The sequence below is a fragment of the Armigeres subalbatus genome, chromosome 2 (genome assembly GCF_024139115.2).
Source record: "Armigeres subalbatus isolate Guangzhou_Male chromosome 2, GZ_Asu_2, whole genome shotgun sequence".
Taxonomy (NCBI): Eukaryota; Metazoa; Arthropoda; class Insecta; order Diptera; family Culicidae; genus Armigeres; species Armigeres subalbatus.
In genome coordinates, this window is record NC_085140.1 from 57,254,072 (window position 1) to 57,275,975 (window position 21,904).

A 21,904-nucleotide genomic window follows, 5' to 3' on the forward strand; every position below is an offset into this window, starting at 1 on the left:
TCAACACTTATTTTTGGGAGCATTTTAAGAGAATAGTTCTCTAATCTGTGTTGTTTTTCGCTAATAACCACCAACAACCCAGCGGTTGTTTACGTTTTGATGCTGGAGATTTTTATATTTTCTTCTCTTTAACATCTATTCAATTATTAACTAATGTTTGGAAACTAATAACGAGCGCGTACTAGTGGGAATAAAGGGGTAAATATTTAAATCTCGGCAGACCCGTGTCAAAAACTATCAACCGAAAGCGAAATATCATTTTTTGCTTTTTTCTAATCACATGTCAAATGACTGCAGTGTTATGTGCAGCGAGACAATGATTTGTTGAGATAACCCACCGCTCGGTCTACAGATGGAGAGGCACTCATGCAAATATATTCGCGCCAAATGTTGTGGATTCGGCGGGATTCACCTTAACGTCTTCGGAAGAAATGATCTACAATAAAAGATCTATTTTTGGTATACATAAGTTGCCGCTAAGGAAAAATCAAACTGAATTTTATGGTTTCGTATTTTTCACAAAAGTAGCACTCTTAAGCATTTACTTCGAAAGAGCACATTGAAAATCAGTCCAATAGGTGAAAAGTTACGGTTTAAAAAAATCTGAAATTTCGATTTAATTACACGCAAAAAAAGCGTTCATGAATTCGTGAACTAACGAGTTCACGGCGTATTTTTTTCGGGAACAACAGTCACGGATTCGGGAAAACAGTCCCGTTTTTTGGAACGTTCTGGAAAACGTGACTAATGTTCCCGAATCCATGAATTAAATCACGGTGTATTTTTGTTGGTTCTCGAATTCGGGAACGCTTTTTTTTGCTATAGTTTAGAATAATCGAATCTCAGGGTCTGCAGAAATCGCTCTCAATAGATAACGAACAAGATGCGCGGCTACAAAGCAAGACCATGCTGAGGGTGGCTGGGTTCGATTCCCGCTACCGGTCCAGGCAATTTTTGAATTGGACTTCCCTGGGCATAAAAGTATCATCGTGTTAGCTTCATGATATACGAATGCAGAAATGGTAACTTGGCTCAGAAACCTTGCAATTAATAACTGTGGAAGGGCTTAATGCGAGACGGAAAAATCCATGAAAACAAATTTATCAAACTTGTATACAAGTGCGAAAAAACAGAATCGGATAGACAGAACCCCCTCCCCACTCCCAAGAAGTGATGATTCTCGCTTTGTTTTCGCTTATTTTGTGTTGGAGACCACACAGCTTTGTAGAAAAAGTTGAAATGCATCATCAGAACCAGTGCTTCCGCGATTGGAGGTTTATAAAAGAAATGTATCATGAGGTATAGCTTCTGGAATCAGTTAATGGTTTTTCGTACAATTTGCATGGAATTTAAAATTTTTGACCATTTATATGTAAAAAATTTGTAAAAAACGAGCAATGGGTTATGTTTTCAACATAACCGCGAATAGACGTAGGACTTGTATAAACGTAACGTATTAACATTTAACTTCTAATCGGATCTATGGAGTTCGATTATAGTATTGATATTGGAAACGACAACTTCCATGCTGTGTGGAATTATTAGCAATTTGTTTATTCATAACTTCTGGAAATAAAACTAATAATTAAATACATAATTGGAATTGCTTTGTTTCTAACTATTAAGTCCTTATTTACTCAAGCAAATGTAGGGCATTTATAGATTTCTTATTGATGATAGTATTTGAAGTTTAAAAATTCTATTTATATAATTTTCAGATTTGGGTAAAATGTGCTATTTTAGGGGAACTGTCCCGTTTTCCAATCAAAGAAATACATAATCAATTTTGTTACTTCTTTTTTCTAACATGCGTGTTTACTGCTGAAAAAATCACAACAATAAGAAACAAGTCAAGGAGCAGTAAACCTACTAAAATAGAGGAGGTACTGCTAATACATCAACGACAAATTATTTAATGTTTTGATTCCAAACTACGAGTCTACGTCAAGTTCAATAATACGATTTCTCAGAAAATGAAAAACAAAGAATAAGATAAAGTTTATTTAAATATTCTTCTGGAAATTATTTTTCGCGGACTTTTTTTTAATATTTACATGTAATACAGCGAAATTTTCTAATCTAAAATGAATATTAACACTATTGCTGATTGTGCATCTTTAATTGCTAATGCCTTCTGCAAATAAATGAAAGTAATTATTTTAATCAAATTTTTATTTTCATCAGGTAGTTGATTTTTTTTTGCTGGGGAATCAGAACTGTTATAGTATAACCATGTTTTAATGTACGTGTTATTTAGTATCAAGTACAACTTAACATATGGTCAGTCATATGACATGACTCGTACCCATCCCGGGATCATGTGGATTATAAAACCAATTAGCAGATGATGCGATGATGATGATGAGCAGACCAAATCTCTCTAATTTTATTTTTCTTCATCCACCACCGCTGTCCTCACTGCCTCAGCCATCATTGTCCTCTAGCCGTGAACTCCTAGCGATGCGATTGCATCCATCGCAACCGACACCACAGCATCCGACCATCATCAAGCAGAGAATGTCAAAAAATGCGCCCCTTCTTTCATGCATATACGCAGACCCACCGGCAGTTCTACCGCTGGAGACTGCATGCTGTCGCTGTGAAGGTGAACACAACGAACGAAACGAAAAATGCGCGAGCAAAAAGCACGTCAGTACGCGCTGCTGTCACAAATTGTAATGACTCGCACACGGCAGGCACTGCTTCTTTTATACACAAAGAAAATCTTCCGGTAGACTCGAAGGCCCGTGACATACCGCATTCTGATGTCCGTGTTAGGAATGCACGGGATTGGTTACATATGAAATTTTTACTAGCTTTGACAAGAATTGAAATTTCCAATAGCTTATCATTAATAATCTTAAGTTTCAATGAAATAGGCAAAATGGTGGAGAGTGTCCGAGTCAATTGATATAAAAATCTTAAAAATCCATCGAGAGATAAAGGCGCTAGTAACGTTCAAAATCTTCCCTTCCAGCGTAACGCTCTCGATTTCTAAAAATCTAAATGACACCCAGTATAGTAAAGAAAGACGTAAGTCCTACGTCAAAAAAATTAAGAGATCATTTTGAAGAACCGATGTTTTCTAGATAAATTGTATCATAAAAATGATCAATTTTTGGCGAAACAAAGTTTGCCGGGATAGCTAGTCTTATATATAAAAATGAAATGGTCTGTGTTCGTATCCGCATAACTCGAAAACGGCTGGATGGATTTTTTTCATTTCTTCAGCAGAAACATTCGTTATCGTTTCCGACGGGTTTATATGATATTTCCTTATGCGAAAATCACATGTAAGATGGAGTAAATGGGGTAAGATGGAGTAAATCGGGTAAGATGGTGAAAAACTAAAATTAAGAATCGTATGGAAACTTTGCATGGGCAGTTCACAACGCGTATTTTCGCCTACTATGCAGGACAACGTCTGCCGGGTCGACTAGTTCTATATAAAAACCCAGATTAATTCACCTAGTGGTGATGATGCCTTTCTCGCTCATCATAAAATATATCGCGAAAAGGTAAAGAAGTCAACACCGCAATTAATGGGGATAGATCCCTTTATTTCCATCATATTTGATTGCATTCATTTATTTCACAAATGTAAACCAATTAATGACTTGGCGCTAAAAAGTTTATCGTGTACTGTTTTTAATTATTATATAGACTTCCAAAAGATTTGACAGACTGATCTTAGTCTGCACACCCCTTTCTCTGTCGTACCCCATATCGAATGTCTTCCTCTCTTTGTCCATTTCAATGTCTGTCGTTAACCCCTTTCGTATGTCTTCCTCTCATTGTTGTCTCCCAAAAAAATGTTTGTCCCGTTACAGATGTGAAACATCGCCAAGAATGTCAACTATGTGAACATCAGCATCGTAATTACTTAAGCACCCTAAATTCCCTTCCTTTCCTACTATATTATTGTATTCCCTAACCTCGACCAAACCGTGAGTCTTTCGGTTCCTCAAAACTAACATTATGTATAAGATTTAAGAAATGAATTGTTAAACTTGATTTCGGCTCCGTAACGCTTCACGGCAATTGAGCCTCTAAAATAAACGAAAGATTAAAAAAAAAAGATTTGACAGACATCTTGGACGAATTTATAATAAGCAACATACAATGGGAATCGTTAGTTGTTTTGAGTATTATTTCTGAGAATAAAATTCTGTTAAAAAATGTGGCAAAATTTGTTAAAAAAAAATGATGGTAGACGAAATCGGAGGCAGGCCAAATTGGGGCATGATAAAAATCGAGATATCACTGTAACGTGAACATTAGAGTGGGGCGTATCTTGATGTCAAAGTTCACATATTATATTCTCGTTTCATATTATATCTAGGGTAAAAGTTCCGATAGTCGTGGGTGTTCTTATAGTTGCGGTATTACGGTTTGCAGGGATTTAACAAATTAAACGCAGTCGACCTGTCATAACACGATGGAAACAAAAATAATATTTGAATTACATTTAAACTGGTAAAGTATCTTTAAAATACCTTATTTTTTCTTTTCCCTATAGCACCAATAGTTGCGAATCCCGTATAAAACTTATGGAATTCGCAACTATAGGAACACGAATAACAAAATACCGCAACTATTCTGTCCATGATTTCATAGCTGACGTAACAACCATTGCACTTTCGCGCGTATTTCGAATAATTTAGGGACAAACATCGCAAATTTCAAATATTTCAATTCGTAAGCACATAAAAGAGGCTTGGAACAAGCAACGTATCGATGTTGCAGCGGTTGAAATAACTTACTGAAGGCGTAATAGGCTAAATTTGCTGAAATTTCAAATGGTTGATACGTCAACTATGACATCATGGGCAGTATTGGAACACTGTACCAATAATTGGAGGTTTGATTTCAGGTAACAATAAAGGATTCTGATGCAATTATGGCACATATGAATAAAATAGAGATAATAAGCTTTCGGATGCACTATCAAGGTAAGAAAAATGAAGTATGGATTAGGTGTAATAGAGAAATTAGTGTTGGAACGTGCTTAGTTCCTCCACTATTGGGTCTTTTACCCTAGTTATAAAACTTGTAATCTAAACAGAATATTAGTATCGATATAACCATCCTTACCTTTTAGAAAATCAAGAATGCTTAGACGAAAAGAAATAAGAATAGAAAATGTTTCACTCATGGGTGAAAATGAACGATACGATCAACGTTGACGTTGACGTTGATTCAACGTTCTTTGTTTTCGTTGACGTTGATTTGTCAAAAATTCAACGCAACGCCGTCGACGTTGCATCTTTGCAAGGTTAGCATTAACAGCGTTAATCGTTGATTAACGTTAACAACTCTGGTAAGCAATAACCAAAATCAATCGAAATTGTCACTGTTAGAATCACACTCCAACGTTTTAGGCACGTCCACAGAATTATAAGGGGCTTTCGATACATTTAGTGTACGAGAAAGGTAAAAAATCAAGCCCATCGGGCCGATTTTTAATGGGAAACAATAAGACAGGATTCTCCGTCGGATTCAATTTGCCGCAAGCAAATCGGTTAGCTAAAGAGCCCGAAAATGAGTGAATTGTGCGATCGGGCCGATTTTATTAGCCAACAATGGGATAAGATTTCCCGTCGAATACATCGTGTCGTGAGCAAATCGGTTTGGGTAAGTTGTTCGAAAAATGAGTGAGACTTCTGCACGGGTAAATGTATCGGAAATGTATCAGATCTGGTCAATTTTTAATGGGAAACAATGGGCCAGGATTTCCAGTCGAATGCTACCTGTTGCAAGTCAATCGGTTAAGACTAAGTGCCAAAAAAGTGAGCTAGACTTCTCACGTTTCTGGAGATGAAAAAAAAATTTGGCCATATATTCTGATCCCATAGCCCGATCCGGCCGATTTTCAATAGGAAACAAGGGAACAGGATTCTGCGTCGAATGCAACTTATTGCGCGCAAATCGGTTAAGTTTAAGTGTTTATAATTGGGCGAGACTTTTTACGCACATAAGGACTGTATCGAAAATAAGTTATCCACTTTAAAAGTGTTACTACCCAGAAGCTCATGAAGGTATTGGTTTGTTTTATCCTGCATTCGATATATTTATATGTTAAGTTTCTAATCAGAATTTATTTGTTCGTTCAAAATTTGTTGTTTCCGGTGTATCGCAAATTGAATGTGATATTGAAATTCGAGTTTTGGACACATGGCTCCGTAAGAAGGGCATCGAGATGGATAATTTGACCTAGCATTTCGCTATCCACCCCCAAAGGTAAAAATTCATGGTCAACAAGCTTGGGGAATACTACACGTTCGCTAACCTGTCGGAAAAAGGAGAAAATCAAAATCAAGTGACCGAAATTTGGACCAGAAAGTAATCATATTATAAAACGAATTAATTTTATGCCGATTTGTGACCAGGAAGGAAAATGCTTGAATAAATGTTGGAATAGTACAATATTCATTTAGTATTATATTTTTTCATAAAACTTAAAGAACAGCAATCACATATATTGCTAGACAAATTTCAATAAATTTTTAAAATTTATCCGATTTTATTCGAATAAAATAATGTGGATAACTTATTTTCGATACAGTCCTTACATACATACACACACAGACATCATCTCAATTCGTCGTAGTTTTTTTTTGGAGCCTTTACGTATACATAGTATAGAGAAAGGCAAAAAGGGTTATTATTAGGCCGTTACAAAATTTTAATTAACATCATGTCCTACTGGTCTCCGAAAGGTCAAGGGAGGGGATAATAAAAAATAAATATTAAAATGAAAAAAAAAAAAAAACTCCTCGGATTTGTTAAAGAATGTTTTGAAATTCCTCAAAATTATCTGAATTTTATTTTGTTGCCCTCTCAAAATATTATTTTTTAGCAAAAAAAATGTGAGGGGGGGAGACAAAATTGTTTTTAAATATTTTATCTGCCTAATGGCAAAATAAAAACACGGGTTTATTAATTTTCGATAACGAACGATTTTTTTTTATTCGTATATTTATTTGGTAGGCACTCTGTGTTCTTAACCGCTACTGTGCCGTGATCTACTGTGGTACTCTGCTCTACAGAATCCACACAGAATCTATTTATAGATGTCCATAATTCGTCTTTGTTGTCCTTGCCAGTCCATATCATCGTGTGTCCATTGTGTTCATTTGTCCATGTGGTGAATCCAGTGATCGTAGCCGCTTGTTCGGTTGCCATTAATCTAAGTACGTTGGAGGAGTGCCCCCGAGAAGAACAGTTTTGTCAGTCGTCATCAGGCAGCCGTATCGGTGAGGCGCATTCCCCAAACGCCACCGTACGGACTGCGCTGCTAGCGACTGACGAAGGTTTGGTGGAGGGGCTGGGAATCGAACCCATGACCATTCGCTTATAAGGCGAACGTGTAGCCAACTACGCTACGGGACCCCCCTATTAACGAACGATTCTACCAAAGCTGTCGTCGCAGGCAGTCATCCTGGGTGACGTGAATGGCTACCATCGCTCCTCGGCTAGCCATACAAAAAACCTCATTGGAAACATCTGCAACGCAGCATCCGAAGTTGCCATTTATGTTTCGATAGCCTCGAGCTGGCTACTCTACTCAGGCAGATACTCGTGACGCATGAAACCAAGCCTACGGAGATTTCCCGCAGAGCTCAATGGACATGGACAAGCAGATTCGATTGGGGCAGCTACCAATTGGAGATGGAGCGAGAGTTGCAAAACCACAGTTATCGAACTGTCGGCCAAACCACAAACCACAGTTATCGAACTGCCGGGGGCAAGAGAAAGAGAGGGAAAGAACGACTGCAACCTGATAACTCCGTCCTAGAATAGCTACGAATAGCAGACTGTTGGGAATAATTGCCGGCAAATCATTCGCGAATTGGTGGAGAAGTCCTGAACTGCTTTCATGGAAAAAGACGACCCACTCTCACGATATATCGAGCAAAACATCGCGAGCCGGTCCTCGTAGCGAATGTTTTGGCCGATCATTTTCGGATTCTCGTACCAGAATATTCAGAACCATTCCAAAAAAATCTTAATCCCGCTTCCGAATTCCGTGCGTTTCAACTCCCCCCAACAACGAATAATGTTTTAGCTAGTCGAGTACTTGATTTCACACTGAGGAAGGGAGAAAGTAAATCAACTGGTCCGGATGGAGCGACGGGGCAATAGGAGACTGACTGAGTACCTAGATTCCTAGAGAGTATCAGTTGGCTGGATAACCGGCAACATTCATTCCGTCAAGTCGAACCTTGCGTCACTAGCCAAATTCTGGAAAAGGTGAAAGACACGAAAATGCGTCAAATCCGTTGGCCACGTAATGGCGGTTAATGCGTCCCTACCCATGTTTGCACGTCTAACCAACGGCCCTTGAATTGGCCCATCCTCCTGGACGGGAACAGCGTCCCAACCAAGAGCAGTGTGAAACTCGTGAGAGTTACGGTGAACAGACACCTTACGTTCAAAGAACTTTTCAAGCGAACCCGAGAAGCATGCAAAACTAGGATGAACATGATCAAGTCAATTTCCTGGAAGCGAACAAGAAGTGATCGTCCCACGCGGCATCGAGAAGCAGACGCAGTCATCACGAGCAGTTTTTTCTACGACCTCGTGCTGATATACATGAATTTCCAGTATACAACAGATCTGTTTGATTAGTGTCTGGTCAGCTACCATCCACCCTGGCGGACGCTGCTTGTTAAAATTTGCACTGTATAAAACTCTGATTCTACCTGCGGAGTGCGGACACGAAGCGTGGACGTTAAAGCGACGAACCGGGAAGCTTTCGGGGTTTTCGAGCGAAAAGTGCTGCCTACTACACTCGGAAGAAAATAAGAAAATGGTGTGTGACGTAGACGCATGTATCACGAGCTGTATCAAGTGTGCACAGAAGAAAGTATTGTGAATCGTATAAAATACGGTAGACTCCAGTGGGCTGGTTACTTAGTGCGAATGTTGGAAGAAAGAATTGCGAAAACAATAGACAACATAGAAACGGATAGAGGCCGGCGACTTTGTGGAAAGTCACTAACACGCTGGTTGCACGCGTTTGAATCTAACCTGGAGACCCTAAACCCTAAACGTGCACTCACGGCTGTGGATGAACTATACGAGTTTGACGAACAACCAGAAGAAGTATGTAGTGTCCAAGTATGATGTATTCATTGAGACAAATGTCAGATGATTTATTTTAAATACATTTTTTTATATATGAAGTTAGATAAGTAACACGATAGTGTTTGCTTATTTCTCAAAATTGGCTTCATTACAGATTCCCTGCAAAATCTTTTACCGATTCCAACAATCTAAATAATTCAAATTTACTATAGAATGTCATAACATACAAAACTACCGTAGATTGTCATGACTTTTGAAATCATAAAGTTTGATAGAGTAGATCACGGCATTATTGGTAGGGTGCCACTATTTTTAGCAATCCTAACAAAACATGCCTAATGCAGCAAACATACATCACGTTTGAATATAATTTAGACGATTCGATCAATAAATCCAAAAATACACAACTCAACTTCTAATAAATCAGTCGAAAGCTAAGTAAAAGTTTATTTAATCATTGTACAACGTTCTGTGAAATTGTTCTGTAACATACCAACTGCCCTTTTTGCAATTCTGAGCTCAAGCGAGCAATCAGAACCAATTTCCAGATCGAATGAGTGACGGAGGTGTATTTTCTTATATATTTATTTTGGCTGAAATCCCCATACAAACTTCATATCAAATGTGCCAGCTTATACAACAAGCGATTGAGCTGAAATTTCGAGAGATTGATTTTCTCACCCAAAGACACAATACTGGGCCCCGTGGAATTCGACGACATGTTTTTCTCCCCATACTAAGCCGTTCATCAAGGAAGACCAAACAAATGTCAGTTAAGCTATACTTGTATTTATGGGTATATGTTCGTTTTTATTCTTCAATTTGGCGAAAAGCTCAGGTTGTCAGCAACAGGTTCCCCTATTTAAGTTAACAAAAATAGCGAATGATAGTTCTCGTTAGACTTGATACCTCTTGAATCGGTATCTACATGTTTGAGCTTCTCATTACCGGATGAAAGAGAAATCCAGTAAAATCCCGTTCACTACAGCACTTAACTTTCATACCTCATCGTCGTCGTCGTCCCTGAGCTAGAAAGTCCAAGTGGATTTAGTAGTGGATTGCCGTCGTTACCACACTGACTGATGGTACAACACAGCATTCGTTCGTTGGTCACTCTTGCATAGTGGCAGGCGTCGACGACGTTCGTCATTTTTTTTCGGAATTCGGAAGGTTATAATAGTTTAGTAATTTATTGCACACTTCGCCGCCTTACACTTCATTCGTAAACAACTTCATTGTCATCCACCGTCGTTATCGTGGTCCCCGCGTCGTACCCGTTTGTACGTGACTCACCTCACTAAACTGGATTTTCAACATTCGACACCTTGCCCATTATCGCATTATCAGTGACTGTGTGATCTGGATCTTTAAAAACCAGGACGTGAGTCTCCCGCTGTCGCACTTCACCGGAGGGTGACGACCCCGATATTAGAAGTGATGTGATGAAAACATTTTACATACCTGCAATGAAAAGTTAAAAAGGAAGAAAACGTTAATAAAAATGCGATGAAAAATGTCGGTCCCGTCCCGAGACATTTTCTAATAAGGATATCATTTTCACTGCTCCATCCCGAACATCAAAGAGGGAGTGAAGGAAGGAAAAAAAAGCTCCAAAACAGCATAGATAGCATTCCAGACAGAAATTATGAATGGGTCAGTGAACATGAACGTCGTCGTCATCTTGGTCTTGTTGTTTCTACTTCGGTTGCTTTTAGCAGCAATAGAAGCGGCAGCCGTCAAAGAAGAAAAGTGTCATCCCAAGAGTCGGAGTCCCTCGTCTGAGAGCCGACGCCGCCGCCGGAGACCGGACCGGTTGGTTGGTCGTCCACGCTGCTGCGGTTGACAAATGGCACAAATTCACGAATGAATTGAATTTTAAGTGTTTCTTCTGGTTCGCACACAAATCATTTCGGATGGTTCCCCGGTGGGCGGGCGGTCAGACCGCCCGTCCTCTTTGGCGCCTGATGATGGCATCATCCATCATCAACATAGTTCGCAGTGGAGCATAGCCCGGTCGAATAAAAAAAAACATGTCGCTGTAGACAGGATTCGAACCTGTGCGGGTAGAACCCAATGGATTTCAAGTCCATCTCCTTAACCGCTCGGACACCACAGCAGATGGCGATGGGGGAGAAATTCACGCTCGTTGCTCTTTGTGGTTGGAAGCGAATTAAACGCCCCGTTGTTTCGCTGCGTAATTAATTCACTCAACTCATATTAATCAGTGAGAAGCAGTAGATGATAAGTTCAATCAAGTTTATGAGTTGCTGATAAGCAGCACTTGCACGCTTGTGCTAAAGGAGACGTAAATATATTTCAGTTTTGCTGACAGAAATTAACATTTTTCTTATGCTTGAAGGTAGAGAGTGTCGTTCAATAATGACGTCACATGTTTTATGGGGGGTGGGGTGTCTAAGATGTTGTGACAGTACATATTAGAGTGGGGCGCAGTTGTATGGGAAAACGCAAACTTCATCCTATCAAGTTATATCAAGGTTTTTCTGACTCGTTCTGGGACTCCATTCAACTGTGCATAATATGGACTCAATTGGTTGCGACCCGCTTTCCGCATCGCGTTTGAATTTTATATGAAGATTAATATGGGAAAACGTACTTTTTTGCATTTTTGCTCCTATCGGCTTCAATTTATCGTCAATTACGTCACTCAATACGTTTGCATATAGTCTGAAGGATGCCGAAAAACTTTGCTGAAGAAGGTACGTTGCTAGCACGTCTACAAAAAATGTTATAACGCTTCGAAGATGGATTATTCAAACCGCGTCCAATAAATCAGCGTGTATGCCAGCACTCCCAGGCAGCCTATGCGTGTCAGAGGGCAAAACCATTCTTCCTTCTTGACTGATTTGTACGATCCACCAACGTACCTTCTTCAGCAAGGTTCTTCGGCATTCTTTGGGTCATACTTTAATGCAATGTGCCACTTGGTTGACAATAAACTGAAACCTCTAGGAGTAAAAATGAAGAAATGTACGTTTTCCCATACTAATTTCCATACAAACTTCAAACGCGATGCGGAAAGCGAGGAAGCAACCAATCGGGCTGAAATTTCGCGAAGTTGTTTGGGACCCCGAATGGTTTCGAAAAACCATTGATTTAAAAAAAAATACATTGATGCCCCACTCTAGTACATATGCTGAAATGCTGAATTAAAAGAAAAAGGTGATATCAAAATTTTCAAATAAAAAAAGCATTTATGATTCTACAATATTTCAAAGGTTAATTACATTGAACATAAAAAATACACGAAATTGCGATTATTTACAGAAAATCTAGTAAAAAACATATGTTTTTTTATAGGATAACCCGCCGAATTATACATTTCGATGCTATTAATTTCAAATCCTTCAAAATGTGCGTTAGCACATTTTACAAATTTCAATCAAATTTGGTATAAGGGATAATCCACAATTATGATAACTAGTATCAAATAGTTTGTTTGTACTACCATTTTAAGGATTTTTTATGCTTTCGAAGAAAATTGCACATTTAAAAGTAACTTTACGATAGATCTAGAGATTGAAATGTAGAGAGTACTGTTATATAAAAATTATAAGAGCGAAAGTTTTTGTAAAAATCGATCAATTGAGTGAATTGACTAACTAACGACTAAGGATTATTGACAAAACATTTGATTTTCAGAAAACCGATATGACGTAGCACAACCAACAGGAAGATTTTATTATCAGACTAAGGCCGGAGTGGCCTGTGCTGCACATAAAAGACTTCTCCATTCAGCTCGGTTCATGGCTGCACTTCGCCAACCACGCAGTCTGCGGAGGGTCCGCAAGTCGTCCTCCACCTGATCGATCCACCTTGCCCGCTGTGCACCTCGCCTTCTTGTTCCCGTCGGATCGTTGTCGAGAACCATTTTCACCGGATTACTGTCCGACATTCTGGCTACGTGCCCGGCCCACCGCAGTCTTCCGATTTTCGCGGTGTGAACGATGGATGGTTCTCCCAACAGCTGATGCAACTCGTGGTTCATTCGCCTCCTCCACGTACCGTCCGCCATCTGCAACCTACCATAGATGGTACGCAACACTTTCCTTTCGAAAACTCCCAGTGCGCGTTGGTCCTCCACGAGCATCGTCCAGGTCTCGTGTCCGTAGAGAACTACCGGTCTTATAAGCGTTTTGTAGATAGTCAGTTTGGTACGGCGGCGAACTCTATTCGATCGAAGCGTCTTGCGGAGTCCAAAGTACGTACGATTTCCAGCCACTATGCGTCTCTGAATTTCTCTGCTGGTATCGTTATCGGCGGTCACCAGTGAGCCCAAGTACACGAATTCTTCAACCACCTCGATTTCGTCACCACCGATAGAAACTCGTGGTGGGTGGCTCACATTGACCTCTCTTGAGCCTCTTCCTATCATGTACTTCGTCTTCGACGTGTTGATGACTAGTCCAATCCGTTTAGCTTCGCTTTTCAGTCTGATGTAGGCTTCCTCCATCCTCTCAAAGTTACGTGCCATGATATCAATGTCGTCGGCGAAACCAAATAACTGGACGGACTTCGTGAAAATCGTACCACTCGTGTCAATCCCTGCCCTTCGTATTACTCCCTCCAAAGCGATGTTGAATAACAGACACGAAAGACCATCACCTTGCCGTAACCCTCTACGGGTTTCGAAGGGACTCGAGAATGCCCCTGAAACTCGAACTACGCACATCACCCGATCCATCGTCGCCTTGATCAACCGTATCAGTTTATCCGGAAATCCGTTTCGTGCATTAGCTGCCATAGCTGGTCCCGATCGATTGTATCATATGCGGCTTTGAAGTCGATAAATAGATGATGTGTGGGCACGTTGTATTCGCGGCATTTCTGCAATACCTGACGTATGGCGAACACCTGGTCTGTGGTAGAGCGTTCACCCATAAATCCCGCCTGGTACTGCCCCACGAACTCTCTTGCAATTGGTGTTAGTCGACGGCATAAAATTTGGGAGAGTACCTTGTAGGCGGCGTTCAGCAATGTGATTGCGCGGTAGTTGCTACAATCCAGCTTATCGCCCTTTTTGTAGATGGGACACACGACACCTTCCATCCACTCCTGCGGCAGAACCTAATCCTCCCAAACCTTGGTAATCACCCAATGCAGTGCTCTAGCCAGTGCTTCACCACCGTGTTTAAACAGCTCTCCTGGTAGTTGGTCAACTCCAGGGGCTTTGTTGTTTGTCAGCCGGCCGATCTCCTCCTGGATTTCCTGGAGATTCGGAGCCGGAAGTCGCATGTCCTGCGCGCGTGCTCCTAGGTTCATTACCATACCGCCACCGTTGACTGCCATATCGCCATTCAGGTGCTCTTCGTAGTGCTGCTGCCACCTTTGGATCACCTCACGCTCGTTCGTAAGAAGGTTCCCGTTTATGTCCTTATACATATCGGGCTGTGGCACGTGGCCCTTACGTGAACGGTTCAACTTCTCATAGAACTTTCGTGCGTTATTAGCGCGGTACAGTTCCTCCGTCTCTTCACGGTCTCGATCTTTCTGCTGGCGCTTTTTCCTCCGGAAAATCGAGTTTTGTCTGTTCCGCGCCCGTTTGTATCGTGCCTCGTTCGCCCTCGTGCGGTGTTGTAGCAATCTCGCCCATGCTGCATTCTTCTCCTCAACTAACTGCTCACATTCACCGTCATACCAGTCGTTTCTCTGATCCGGAGCCACCGTGCCTAGTGCAGCGGTTGCGGTGCTTCCAATGGCGGATCGAATATCTCTCCAGCCATCTTCAAGAGATGCTGCGCCTAGCTGCTCTTCCGTTGGGAGTGCCACTTCCAGCTGCTGCGCGTAGTCTTGGGCTAGTCTACCGTCTTGTAGCCGCCCAATGTTAAGCCGCGGCGGACGACTCCGACGCGTGTTGATCACCGTCGAGAGTTTTGAGCGCAGACATACTGCGACGAGGTAGTGGTCGGATTCAATATTCGCACAGCGGTAAGTGCGTACGTTCGTGATGTCGGAGAAGAATTTACCGTCGATTAGAACGTGGTCGATTTGGTTTTCCGTTACTTGATTAGGTGATTTCCATGTGGCCTTGTGGATATTCTTACGGGGGAAGAAAGTGCTTCGGACTACCATTCCGCGGGAGGCTGCAAAGTTTATGCATCGTTGGCCGTTGTCGTTCGATACGGTTGCAGACTATGCGGTCCGATGACCGGTCTATACATTTCCTCCCTTCCTACCTGAGCGTTCATGTTACCGATGACGATTTTGACGTCCCGCAGCGGGCATCCATCGTATGTCTGCTCCAGCTGCGCATAGAACGCTTCTTTCTCGTCGTCGGATCTCCCTTCGTGTGGGCAGTGCACGTTGGTGATGCTATAGTTGAAGAAACGGCCTTTTATCCTCAGCTTGCACATCCTTGCGTTGATTGGCTGCCACCCTATCACGCGTTGGCGCAACAGGAAGATATGTAGCAATGAATAAGCAAAAGATGGTCGGCATCGATCTCGATAAATCGTCATGGCTGAACTTAGAACAGTTAAATATTGGAAAATCAAATGGTAGATAGGAAACATCTTGAAATTGGATAACTTGTGCAATTGTCCTAATCAGGATTTGCAGAAATCACTCTCAATAGATAACGAACAACGATAAAAGACAGGCAAAGTTGATCGAATTTGCATACAAGTGCGAAAAAAACAAAACCGAATAGGCAGTCCCACTGAGAAGTGATGACAAAACGCTTTGTTCTGAAATGCATAATTAGAAACAGTGCTCCCCGTGATTGGAGCTTTCCCAGGTAACCAATAAGCATTAAAGTAAGCACTATAGTAGCATTGTACTGGCATTGCATATGCTCCACGCTGTATATAAGCATTTTGAAAACCTGGCTGTTCTAAATAAGCATTCTCAAAGCAATCATGAGAGGCATAGTCTTAAAATAGCATTTTGAATGCACAATGTTGTTTTTCGTTAAGTGCAATGAAACAGCTACATTAGTGCCACTTTAAAGCCTGTAGTGTTCATACGTCGAATGTTTTCCAATATGGAACCATATAGCGGGGACTATTTGTCCAATGAACATACATTTGAGAATAGAAATCGGTACGTGCAGAATGTTTTTTTTTCATTCCGATCATTGACAGTGGAGTACTTGTCGTTAATCTAACCCTATAACTAATTACATAGTTTAGCTTCATTTTATTATTCCATTGCACTATTTTCGATGGATGCATTAAAGCAGCACTACTGTAGCTGTTTTATTGCACCTTGGTATGACGTTTGTGATGGTTGCAATCTGAGATGAGTTAGATTAAGTTTCAATGTTCCTGAAGGGGCATAATGTTTATTTTGGGCAAAATTATTCCCACTACTAAAAAAAACCATCAGGGCACCCGATTGAAGTGATTTGGATAGGAAGAGTGGAATCGCCAACTTCCTATTGTTAACATCTCGTGGATAAAGGGCGGGCTCTTCTCCCCATCTATTGGGTCAATCTGAGAAACGAGGGCTAGATTATAATATTGTGTGTACGAACTTTCTTCTTTCTTATGGAACCACCCCACCCATTTTTGCCCCTCCATACAGGAGTTTGATGAAATACATACAATAGTATAACCATGATCATATTGTTTGTCAGATATGTCCAGTGCTATCGGCAGGTGCCTTGCTACAATAGATGGTAGTATCATCATCATCAATTATTCCCACTACCATCTCTCTCTTATGGGCCAGCTGGTAAGGGCGATGACAACTACAGCGTCGGGTGGCAAGAGCGCGAGTTCGAATCCCGCTCGAAGAAAGTAAAAAATTGTGTTCCAATTTAAATATGAAAATAAAATAACGATATAATATGAAGAAAAAAACTATGTAAAAAAGAATTAGAAAAAAACGCCATTAAAAATCTTTTTTCATGTTTTTTAAAATTAAGCATTTATTCAGCATTTCGGATGCTGACTAAATGCTACGCAGCAAAATTTCTGCTTTATCGATAGATTAGGATTGAGCACTTAAGAAGCCATATATTGGGCCCAAACCTGCATTAAAATAGTATTAAAGGAGACTATAGGGCTTATTGGCATTTAATGTTTTGCAGTAAAGGCGCATATAATGCCACTTAAATGCTTTATATAATGCTTACTGGTTACCTGGGTTGTAAAACAAATTTCCATGGGGTAGGTATAGCCGCCGAATCAGTTGTTTTGCATGACAGTCTCTTACGGTATGCTACATATCGTAAACGTATACAGAGATGATAAGTGAGAGATATGTTCATTCCCTTTGGATTCAAACCCTGATTATAAGCGCATAGTTTGGTGAAATTAGGAACGCTTGATAAAACGATGAAACTGTGCAGTTAGGATAATTGGAAAACTCAACCAAACTGGAAAATGCTGAAATATCGAGAAATACTTGTGTATGGGAGTGTATGGAAATGAAAGACCTACTTTGAGGCAGTGCAAGGGATGCCAGGATCAATTTTCTTAAATCTTTCAAAATTGTTCAAAACTCTTATGGAATTATTTTGTTTTTCTATTATTGTTAAAATCACCCTCAACGCCTGATGGAATTGTTTCACAATCTTAAGTTGTTTTTTGTTAACTGTACAAGAACAATACAGTTTATGGGAGACAATCTAAAAAAGTCTGATTGTATTGTTTAAATTCTCTTTACTGAAAACCAATTTATTTTATCTACATTAACTAACGCTGGGTTCGGGTTTGCAGTTGAGCTTTGCATTCTAGTCGATAGATGTTGATGGTGAGTTTATTGCAACACCTCACTCTAGATCAAGTTATGTACTATCGCATTGTTTCTCCTTTAATGTGCCTAATATTGCTATTGAACAATTATCCAACGTCCAATTCCAATTCATAAACTTTTTGTATATATAAGCACTGCGAATCGATTGATGAGAAAATCTTGCAATCTAAAACCGTTCGGGAGTTATAAGGTTACAAAAGAATCTTCAACTTATTTTGAAAAATATAGGGAAGAATAAGATTCACAATAATAAGCATTTTCAAACCATTTTTATTGTTCATAACCTGGATTTACAATATGTATGTTGTTACTTGAACATAAATTGACAATATGCTTGACAATATGACAATATGCAATTGACCAACTGGAAGTTGGTTTAAAAGCCCAAAATAAATCCGTTCGGAAGGCCGAACGAATTCGTTTCGGAAGCCCAAAAGAATTCGATACGAAGGAGAGAAGCATACAAGGAATAATTCCGTTCGGAAAATCCAATTATGGAAAGGAGATCGTTAGATTTTTCAAACAAGAGCCTACTGAGCTTTCGAACTGAATCATTTTGCGCTTCGGAACAAATTCTTGTTTCACTTCCGAACAAAATCGTTTTTCACTTACGAAAGAAATCCCAGAAGAATTCTGTTAAGCATAAAGCTCTTAAGAATCCAGCTCGGAAGTCCAAAAAAATCCTGTTTTGGAAGCTCAAGAGAATTCCGTTCAGAAGCATAAAAAGGTTTCTTTCAAAAGTTCAACGGACTTCTTTTGGGTTTACGAACGAAGATGTGTTGGTCTTACAAACGGAAAATGGGGTTTAGAATGAAACTCATCTGCATAGGTTCTCGAAGCGATTCTTCTTGCGCTTCCGAACAAAATCTGCAAAAAAATCCTGAATTCGGTCCAGAATTCCAAAAGAATTCTATTTTGAATCCGCTGCCGAGAAGCAGAAATAATTCCGTTAAGAAAGCAAGTAGGCTCCCGAGCAGCGCATAAGTTGTAAATAAGTTCATATTTCTCTTATGTGATCAAATTCAGTCATATGTGAGTTACTGAAACTAAATTGGCCTGAATTGTGCTGATAGGGCTCCAATCCGAAGTCCAAAATTATTCCGTCCGAAACCCCAAAATGATTTTTCTCGGAAGCCCAACAAGGTTCCGCTCGGAAGTCCAAAAGAATTTCGATCAGAAGCTCAAAGAAATTCCTTTCGTAAACCCAAAAAAATTAAGTTCGGAAGCCCTCAAAATTCCGTTAGGAAATCCAAAAGAACGAAACGGAAGTTTATTGGGCTTCCAAATGGAATTCTTCGGGCTTAAATGGAATCTTTTGGACTTTCAAAAGTAATCGAACAAGGATCCTCTTCGGAACCAAAAAAGAATTCCGTTCAGAGGCCTAAAAGGCTCCATTAGGAAGTCCAAAAGGATACCGGTTCGGTGCACGTCCTCATATGAAGCAAATATTCAATACGCTAGGAGAAATGCTAAAACAGAAAAAGTAGAATCACAAAAAAAATTCCACAACGAGATATGGGATGCAATTCTATAAATAATTTTAAAAAATTTCAAAATGATATGTAGGGGAACGGTTCGCCACTTCATCGCATAGCTCCTATTTCCATCCCATCAAAAATAAAGCAATGGAAAGGAATTTGGTTTGTTTATTATTTTTGGGATTTTTTTCAGCAGTGAGCACGCATGTTGACAAAAAGAAGCGACGAATGTGGTGCCGTATTTCTTTGTTTAGCGATGAGATGGATATATGTACTGTTACCGCGCAATAGTCGTCACAATGTGGAGATAATCCTAAATAAGGACCAAACATTATTTAAAGGCACTAAGGTAGGCATTTTGTTAAATAAAACTTAGTTAGACACAAAATTTGATAAAACGGTTAAATTGAAAAATGTACATGCTATAAAAAGACCCCTCCACCGGGGTATACTATAAAGAACAACTATCTCGATGGGATCACCTCATACATGCGGCACGACCCTTCTAACCGAAGGAAAGGACACGGTAGGAAGCGAAAAAGACGGAAAGTAGAGAACGGATAAAAGCCAGGAGTCAGTTAGCGTCGGTTCGTGGTAAGGTATAGAGAGTGTACCGAGCTCGTTATTCGGAATTCCGTAGTCAATACCACCGCGTGGCGCGCATATCCGAAAAAGAAGTGACCGGGACAATTTCAGTGACGAATGACCGGAAAAGTTCCAAGCCGTCGAAGGAACATTGAGCCACTTTTTCCGTACCAGTGGCCAACGAGCCCCAATAGTTATTTCGTTGGACCACACGCGGCGGAATCGAAGAACCAACGATATTGAGGATCTGGTCCACAAAGGCCGGAGGGTTCGCCCACGCTTTTGGATCCAATCCGATGTGTTCTCTATCCGTCAGTGGGTACTAGGGTACTAATTTCCTTCCAAAATGGAGCCATCGAAGTAGAAAGGCCATTCGTTGAGCGTCGCCACAACGGACGCCATCTTGAAACCCGTGCCCAAACAGCGAGGGTCATGGAACGAACGTCTACAGGCCAACCTATAACAAGGTCCCGAAAGTTCTCGTCCCAGTCGCGGAACCTTGACGAATCAAACGACATCGACCCGCAAGCGCTGGTAAGGATCGGGAGAGTGAGGAAGATAGGCCCCTCCCATCCCTTGCTTCGCAGAACCTTGACGACTCAACAGACATCGACACGCAGACACTGATAAGGATCGGTAGAAAGAGGAAGATAGACCCCCTCCCGGTACTCTACGTCCCAAACTGCTGCCGCAAGACAATCCGGACCCAATCGGGGCATCAAAGGACTCATCCCACCGAGGGAAACACACCCTCCTGGGGAAAAAGAACACGTGAGATAATGCATGTACATTCTGACCCATTTCTATACACCTAAATGTAAGGGCCCCAACGGTTCCTGTAACGGCCGCATCGATCGCTAGCATGTTCTAAATTATGATTAAAACCAAAAATTGTTAAGTAAAGAGATATATATATGTTAAGCTAAATGATTTGTTATTCTGTAACTCTATATTTGGTCTATGGTGTGTCCCTGATTGTTTTCTGCACTGTGACGTCATCGAATCTACAGTTTCCACTTGATTGGTGAGGTGAGTAGCCCGAAGCAAGTTTCGCCGACCCTGAGAGGGTGTAGCCGCGGGGCTAGTCGATCATCACAGTACAGTGAGATGGAGATCGGAGCAGTTCCCCTATTTGAAAATAATTTAGAACACCGGGTTAGACTTTTGATTATTTACATAGTACATATATTTATTTGATTGTTCATGATAATAAATGTTTTTCTCGAAAGGATCCCGGAAAAGGTATTATTTTTTATGTTAATTGAAATTCTTATCTCGTGCAATAAATCATTTTCAATTTGAATTTCGTTGGCTATACCTTGCCGCGGTAATTTTTTGTGATTCTACTCTTTCTCTGATGACAGCATTCATCCGGTTCTCCTAGCTCATTGCTTCGAAATCATCGAAGTAGGCCTAATGCAATTCACAACTGATACAAGATGAATACACTATTAGGTGTTCCAATCTGCCAAATTCATGATTCAACCATCTTGGATTTTAGTATGGGAGAGCCAGCGAGTTTGTTCTTAGCACGCCTTCTTCTTTTCCATGAATTTGGCAATTAAATGGAATTGTGAACTCCGATGTGAATATGTACATAATGTGGAAGAATTTGATTTGAAAAATGTATTGGAGGTAACCACTTTCCTTCGATGGGACTCGAACCCATGACCCTCAGTTGAGGGCTCGAAGGAAAGTGGTTACCTTCAATACATTTTTCAAATCAAATTCTTCCACATAATGTAGGGGAACTGGTCTGCACTTTAACTCAAAGCTACCATGGAAGGATTTGTTTCTTATGTTTGTTATGTTTTTCTGCAGTGAGCCAACATGCGTAGCAAAAAGAAACGGCGATATTACTTACTTACTTGCTTATGGATCCTGTACACCTCCGGTGGTGCAAAGGGCCGACTTGAAAGATCTTCACCCTGAGCATTGTCCAGCTATCGCTTCAACCTGATTTCGCTTGTCCCGTCGACATGAGCATTTTACTTCCTTCTCAAGAGGCGAGTATCGTTGACGGGCTAAGACTT

General features: G+C 40.6%; 1 protein-coding gene and 1 non-coding gene across 2 annotated transcripts in view; both read right to left on the reverse strand.

Annotated features, from left to right (window-relative positions):
• LOC134208685 (ecdysone-induced protein 74EF-like) overlaps positions 1-21,904 on the reverse strand; it is a 717,955-nt gene that overhangs the window by 64,324 nt on the left and 631,727 nt on the right. The window lies entirely within an intron of this gene.
• On the reverse strand, positions 11,125-11,206 carry Trnas-uga (transfer RNA serine (anticodon UGA)). Its single transcript has one exon. It is a non-coding gene; the product is annotated as a tRNA-Ser (tRNA).